Genomic DNA, 7,464 nt, shown 5'->3' on the forward strand with positions numbered 1-7,464 from the left:
GAGAGTCCTGCTGTTATCAAGTGCCCTTTTTACGGCAGCCGTATTCTTCCTTTCATCGAAGTTACTGCCTCTTCCCAAGCAATAAATTATTTCTACCAGTAAAGAAGTATTTATTATTCTTTTTGCAGCTTTTCATTTATTAATATTTTCTAGTCAACCAGTTTATTTAAAGCACTGGAAAATAATTTTCTTTTTTGTTTTGAAACTAGACAAAACTTGCTTATTTGAATCATTTAAAGCACGTGATGCTGCCTCCTGGCTATTTGTGACAGAATGTAGCTTCTTGTCATTGGGCTGTTTTGTTCTTTCTTCATTGAAGTCATAAACTGATTTTTGTAATATCATTCTGGTCTGCAGTGACAAGTTGCAGAGACTTCAGAATCCCCGTGCGGTGTGGAATGATTAGCACTGGCTGTTAAAGGATAAACCTAATGCTAAAATAACAGGGTAGCTGCAACCCAAGACTGAAGCTACTGGCAGCATGTGTTTGGGACGTCTGTGCGGCAGCTGATATTAATGCCTCCTGCGTCTTTGCAGCTCTGTCAGAGAATCAGTCAATCACAGTGGTGAGAGTTTTCCTTTATTGACTCAGTGAAAATGGAGGAGGCTGGTGAGTGACTTATGTGATTCATTGAGAGCCTTTCCAGCCACGTCAGGAGAGGGGTTTTCACACTGTGCAGAAGGCTCCCAACAGGCATGGCAGAAAAAAGTTTTCCAGTTGATCTTGTCAACAAAATTAGCAGAGAGGAAAAAGTCTCAGTAGGATTTTACAGATTTAAACCCAAACAAATCATTGATTCTTTAAGTCCAGAGGAAAGTGCCGTAGCTTGTGCTTTTCCATAACATGGGAGGGAATTACTGTACCCTGCTGAGTTACTGAGCAGTGCAGTGACTTGTGGGTTTTTTGGTTTTTTTTCTATGTAAACCTCATTGACTTTGTTAACCAGGAAGGCCTTTCAAAAAGTAAAATGAAGTTTGAAACATCTCCTTGCTCCTCCACAACTCACTCATTATAATGTTGCTAAAAGAGGTTCTCCAAAAAGCAAGGAAAGGCTTGCAAGGTTGTGGTGTTGGTATGAGAGACTCGTTCTGTTACAAGTGGTGGTGGCTTTGACTGGTCATCTACAGGACACCAAAACATCGCCTACTAACCCTTCAGAGAAGTCATGTAAAAAAGTAATACCCTCATCTCCGCAAGTTTTGAGGAAGCAAATGAAAGTTTGGTTTTGTTACGCCTCTAAGAGGAAACAAACAGTAGAGAAACGTTGCTCGGAGTTGTTCCTATCCCCTCTTCTGCCAACGGCCGGTTCATTGAGGGTATGAACTGGTATCCCAGACACAGGCAAAGAGCCAGCCCAAACCAGGCAAGAATGCCTGATTTCAGCCTGAGCACCGCTTCAGTGTGGCAGAACCACAACAAATGAAGGTGTTACAGAGTTTTAAGATTCGCCTAAGAGCTCAGAGGTTGCGAAACCCCTGGCCCACTTGGGAACAGACTGTACTGTGCTGTGGCAATGATGATGATGTGTGTGTGTGTGTGTGTAAAGCCTGTTCTGCACCTTATGCTTCTGCGTAGGTGTGGGAGAAAGGTGAACATATGTTTTTGAAGAAGCTCTCAAATCCCTGTTTTCTTTTAAAGGTGCCATATGTGCTTTCTGAGTCACTGGGACATAGTTTACCCTGTGAGAGAAGCAGCTCTTGACAGCGCTGCTGGTACGGCAGGCTCAGAGGTCAATATGGGTGTTGATGTGCTTTTGGAGATGAGATTCATGTTTTGCACCATCTCCTCAGCTAGCGGTGGTGACAAGCCTGGTCTCCCTACAGATGGGCTGCAGGGGTTTGGGGTCATTCTTCTTTGGGGTTTTTTTCTTACAGACATCTTCCCACTTTGTTTCCAGGTGGAAACCCTTCTTTGGTCGTGAATAATAATTTGTCAATAGGGTGGCATCTGAAACTGGCCAGTTATGACTTTGACGTGGTGATGCCGTTCCCGCGTGCAAATCTCAAAGCAGTTTGACATGTCTCATGGCAGTGTGACTGCAGACAGCCAATTCACCTCAGCTTCAGAAAGTGCACCATGTCCCAGGCAGGCATTCTTTTTTTTGTCATCAGCTGTTGGCTAATATAAGTGATATTCACTTCCCAAGTGGCACAGATATGCAGATGAACCTTTCATGGGATAATGGCCATATGAAGCTTTGCTAGCAGGCATCCACAACATGTGGAGGCATGCTGGTGCCAGAAGCTTGCAGAGTTTTGGCTGTGCTATTCTCCTTTCCAGTAGGATAGTCAGTACCAGGCTATTTTGGGAGATCTACTGTGGGCCCAGATCAACAATTCATGCTTCTTTAAAAGCTTCAGGCAATAGCCCTCCCCAGGTTGCCACAGGATTAGCTGGTCCCTACACAGCGTCATCCTGTTTCCTAAAGCCCTTGGCTTGTCTAGGTACTATGAACTCTTTCACAAACTCCAAACCAATGTGATGTTGCAACACCTCTGAGATATGACAGTCTTTCATGACACAAACAGAATAATGAATCATTCATAGTGAAACCTTCTGGGGGATCATGTTGTGATGGGATGAGCAAAGCTGTAACAAAATCAGATTCGTCTTTTCAAACTAGAGTGAAAACTATCACTGTATATAGTCTTCTATAATGAGGTAAAGCCAGTCATACTGGTATACACACAACTGTTCAATTTTTGCTTCTTAATTTGTCGGGTTAAAAGTTGGCCTGATGCATTGCGGTCTGTTGCTTTATCAGACATAAGAAAACATCAACCTGCTTCCCCTTTTACATCTTTGAGGCTTAAAGCTCACCTAAATAAAATAGCTGAATTCACTTTATGCCTTGGCCAGCAGCAGCTGTACAAATGAGATGGTTCTGAGGCTGGTGAAGCCCAATTCGTAGTCTACTTGCATTCAAGTAATTTCAAAAAGTGGCAAGGTCCTACCCTAACCATGGAAACTCAGCACTTCCATTTCCATCCAACCCATGTTGTGGGGCAGCGAACATAGCAGGACAAGACAGCTCATTGCATTGGGGGTCCAGTAACTGGATCTGAACCCAAACGATCACTGCACAGATCTTCCCCTAATGCCCAGTACTGTGTTTTGGAAGGGGAAAAGCAGTAGCAATTGCACACAGTGTGGCCCATATGGACTTTCTTGGGTGGGGGACACCTCCCAAGATATCTCTGACTTTTAGCAAGTTTGTTGTCAGGAGGACAGGTGCAGCCTTTTTCATCAACTGTTTTACTTACTTGAGTGGCCACAGATTAGTTGCCCTGGGTTTCATTTTGGCGTTTTGCTCTGAGCAACATGAAATTACAAGAGCCAGTGGGAACAACAGGGGAGCCAAAATGTGTTGTGGATGGCACGGTGTTTTTTGTGTCCAAAGCTATCTGGAGCTTTGGACTCTTCTTCATTCTGCTCATTACAGAGCTAAGGCTGGCAAAAGTTTTTCCTGCGTAGAGATCTGTGCTGCTCAGCGTCTCACTGCCCTAACACCTCTGCCCATGGAGCTGAAGATCCACTTTGCCTGTTTCTATGTGGGATTGTTAGGCGCAAAGAAGAGTCCCGACCGCTGTCTCCTCTCCCTCGTTCACCCATGTCTCCTGTTGTCGGGCAGCCAGCCTGCTACTGCCTGCCCAATAGTCGAGAACTTCACACGTGTACTGCTACTACCAGCTTTTTGCAATTGCTGTTATCTGTTCATGCCTTGCCGTGCTGCTTTCCACTAGATCATGATTGCTCCAGAGACATCTCTTTTAAACAGACCAGAGGTGACTTTAAGTAGACAGAGTGTTTGAAGGGCCTTCACTTGCACTTCTGACAATGCACGCAATTGTTCCATCACCAGCATGACTGTTTTGTTTGCCAAACACTGGTCTGATTTATCTCTATACTAGCCTGAAGTGTAGTATACCTAATTATGGTCAGCTCCACCATCTTTTCTTGATTGCCTATTATTGTCCTGAACCAGATAAATTATCTATTTTCTTTGTTAAAAATGTAGAAGGGGAAGAAGAGGTTATTTTAGCGATCAATATTGGACTATTGAGAATAGCCGGAGTTTAATCTGCCATGAGGCAGGCAGAACTACAGCCTTGTTTTTTGGTAGTGACTCACTACATAAATTAAGCAGGATGGTCCCCAAGGCTTAGACTTTTCATGCACTCTGTATTGTGCTAGAAACATCAAAATATTAACAAACTTTGATCCCAGTGCAGCTCAATGCTCTCTCAGCTCAGTTTTCAAGCTAGAATGCACTCCATCTTTGGAGTCTGTAGTAAACTTCAGAAAACTTAGCCAGAAAGCCAGAGCATCACCATTCAGCAGCATCTAAACTCCCTCTTCAATTATTTAAAAGCTACTCTGAGACTCTCTTTGGAGTTATGTTACAGATATTTGATGGTATTACATTTTTTCATTGGAAGACACATCTCTATAGCCCTCACCAGTTCTCGGCAATGATGTCATTATCATTTCTGTTACCATTTCACCTTGAAACTAGCAATGTCCTTCTTGTGTTTATGTCATGAGGATGGGACCTTAAATATCTTAAAGGCATTACTAGGTAGCTGTCTAGTGGTGTTTACATGAAACCCACTGCGATCACGTTTCAGGAAGTGCAAGTGAAGAGGTGCTTGAAGGAATTTTCTTTTTTCTTTCCCTGAATATTTCAATAGGAGTGTTAAGTACTGGCCAACTAGCAAAATATTCCTCCTTCTAACATGCACTTCTCCCTCACTGCCATTTCTCCAGGGACCTTGGAGGTGGCTGCAGTGAGAAAGCACCTGTGCAAGGATGACAAATTAAACCCCTGCCAGCTCTGCCTCCTGCGCTGAGCTGACTGCTCAGCGCTGATGGCGTTTTCTTCGCAGGCTCCCGCAGTTCCGTGGCGTAAGGCTGTCATCCCAAGGATCTGGAGGGCCCAGGCAGAACTGACTGCCTGCAGTAGCGGCAGTCTTAGCATTGCTATTACCTGGCAAGTGGGTAGTGAAAAGCTAGAAAGCAAAGGGAGGAGCACCAGCCTGTGTCCCACTATGTTTTTTTTAATCTTTCCCTTCTCATCTCCCCCACCCCCACTGCCACTCCCTGCCCCTCCCCCCAAGACTGATTGAGCTGTGCCTAAGAAAGTTTGGAATATTTCTGAAACTTTCTTCTTTTTGAAAAGGTCTTCTGAATTTTTTCCACCAGTTACAGCCATGTGAAATCACACATGAGAGAGAGCTCCGGTGTTGCAAAACAACATGCCCATCATCTTCACATTCCTCTCTCTGAATGCCTTCCAGCATCTCTTCTTTAAACTTCATCAATAACCTTGCCAAGTTTTAACCGTTGCTTCTCTTTAATCTTTGCACAACAAATATTTTTCAGATAGCTTCACCAGAGGAAGCTGAAGTATCACCTAAGAGTAATGGAGAAGGGGGAATAAGTGCACATCTGGGACAGGCACATAGGAGGAAATAGCTCCTGCTGGTGTTTGGGTGTCCTCAAGTGACCAGTAGCTCTGGACTTGTATTTCCTTCTGAGGGGCAGCTATTTTCACTCACTGGTGTGAATTTCCAGATCGTCAGACAGACGTTAGGAAGCCCTTCTCACTACGGACTGGCTATGAATTGAATGAAAATGGAACAATAACCAAAATAGTCAATTCCAGGGCTTTTTGTTGTCATTGGCAACCAAGTTACTAGCAGTGGCTTCAGTGACCCTGAGACTGAGAGCCGCTGAAGCTGGCGAGATAATTAAGGAGAGAAGGGGATGTAGAGGACAGTGCATGCAGACCTCAGGTAGGCTGAACTGAATATATATCACAACTTTATTAGTCGTCTTTTCCATCAGAAATTTTCAGCGTGTCGCTAAACTTCTGTCTCTCAGTTTCCCTCAGACAATGTCCCTGTTCTTCCATCAGATTTCTGCTTCAGCAGAGGGACTAGCTGATTGCCATTTCAAAACACTTTATATATTTATTTTCTAAGTGATTACAAGGTACTTTATTTAAAAATTACCATTTCCTTACTGTTGGTCTTACAGACTTGATTGTATTCACAAAGAACACCTCCTACCTGAAGAGGGATGAACAAGCAAGTTAAAACTGCCTGAACAAACCAAGTAACGTTAATTAAAATATAAATCAGACCTTAGCAACTAGGCTAAGGAAAAAGCACCTGAAAGAACAGCATCGCTTTCTTGCGAGTTAAGCAGCTGGTGCCCATTCGATTCCAGCCAGGAGAAAAAGTGTGTTTTCCAGCCTGGCTTCGTTTTATTAGTAACTAAAATCTAAGACTGATCACAAAATCGTAAGTGATAATGTCACGTTCCTGTCACGGGCAAAATAATGCTAAAGGCAGCAGATGAATGAAAACAAAGGGACCTGGCCCAGGCTGGCAGTATGGCTAGCTACATACACACCATAATTTGCTGACAAGGGTCTTTGCTGTAAGGGACAACTCCAGAAAGGGCCAGGTGTCTGTGCCCGACGGATGACTGGTACGAGGAGTGTGTCAGACACTTGAATGCAGCACCGGGGTGATTGGGAAAAGGCTAAAGCTGCAATGCAGAACCTGTGTAAGGGAAGCTGTAGCTCAGGTGCTCAGGAGTCATGAGCATTTGTCGTGTTTGGCCGGCAATGTGCCTGCCCACTTGCCATCTAGCTAGGTGAAGAAAACGTAAACATGATTCAGGTACTGTGCTGAAACCAGCAGGTCTGAGGATCCTGGCTATAGGGAGAGACAGACGGCAGGGGAAAGTGAACAGATGTAGCTGCACCTAATGCGTGCCTTATCTTCCCCAGGCTCGGCTTTTCTCAGTACTTTCCCCACAGGACCTCTCTCTCTCTCGTGAGCTTGAGTTGCCTCTGCTCCCTGGGAGACAGCAAGTGTCTGGGCTTAATGCGCTGCACGTGCTGCTGAAACGAAGCTGTAATGATTCTGCGTTCCTACGCACTGTTAGGTTACCTGGCTGCAGTGTGGCTGTGGAGGCATTGCTTCCTGGGGAGGCTCTGGAGGATGCTGCAGGCTCTGAAGGGGTAAAAGTCTTGTTTATCCACTGGGTAAAGCTACCAAAGGGCAAATAAAAAGCCGTGGCTTCATTTGGAGTACAGAATGGTGAGGTGTTCTTGCTGAATGTTTTTTTGTGCCTAAGCATTTACTGGAAAATCACTTGTGCATCTAATAAATGCAATGGAAACTGTGAACTGGGATTTTGAAAAGAACTGCAGCCATGAATTTGGACAATTCAGTGATTTTGAGAATGGCAGAAGTGGACAGAAGGAATACATCTTGGCACCGCTATCCAAATTGTTCTGGAATTAGGATAGTCATTTAAATTTCCTTCCTAATACAGGTAGACAGACAGCAAAGATAAGAGAAATTGGTACGGGAGAGCATTAGCAAATAGTTTGAAAACCTATACAGTGTACTTGTATAAAGCATCTTTTATGCAATCAGTGGCCCAAA

This window comes from Buceros rhinoceros, unplaced genomic scaffold (genome assembly GCF_000710305.1).
Source record: "Buceros rhinoceros silvestris isolate BGI_N320 unplaced genomic scaffold, ASM71030v1 scaffold1837, whole genome shotgun sequence".
Lineage (NCBI taxonomy): Eukaryota > Metazoa > Chordata > Aves > Bucerotiformes > Bucerotidae > Buceros > Buceros rhinoceros.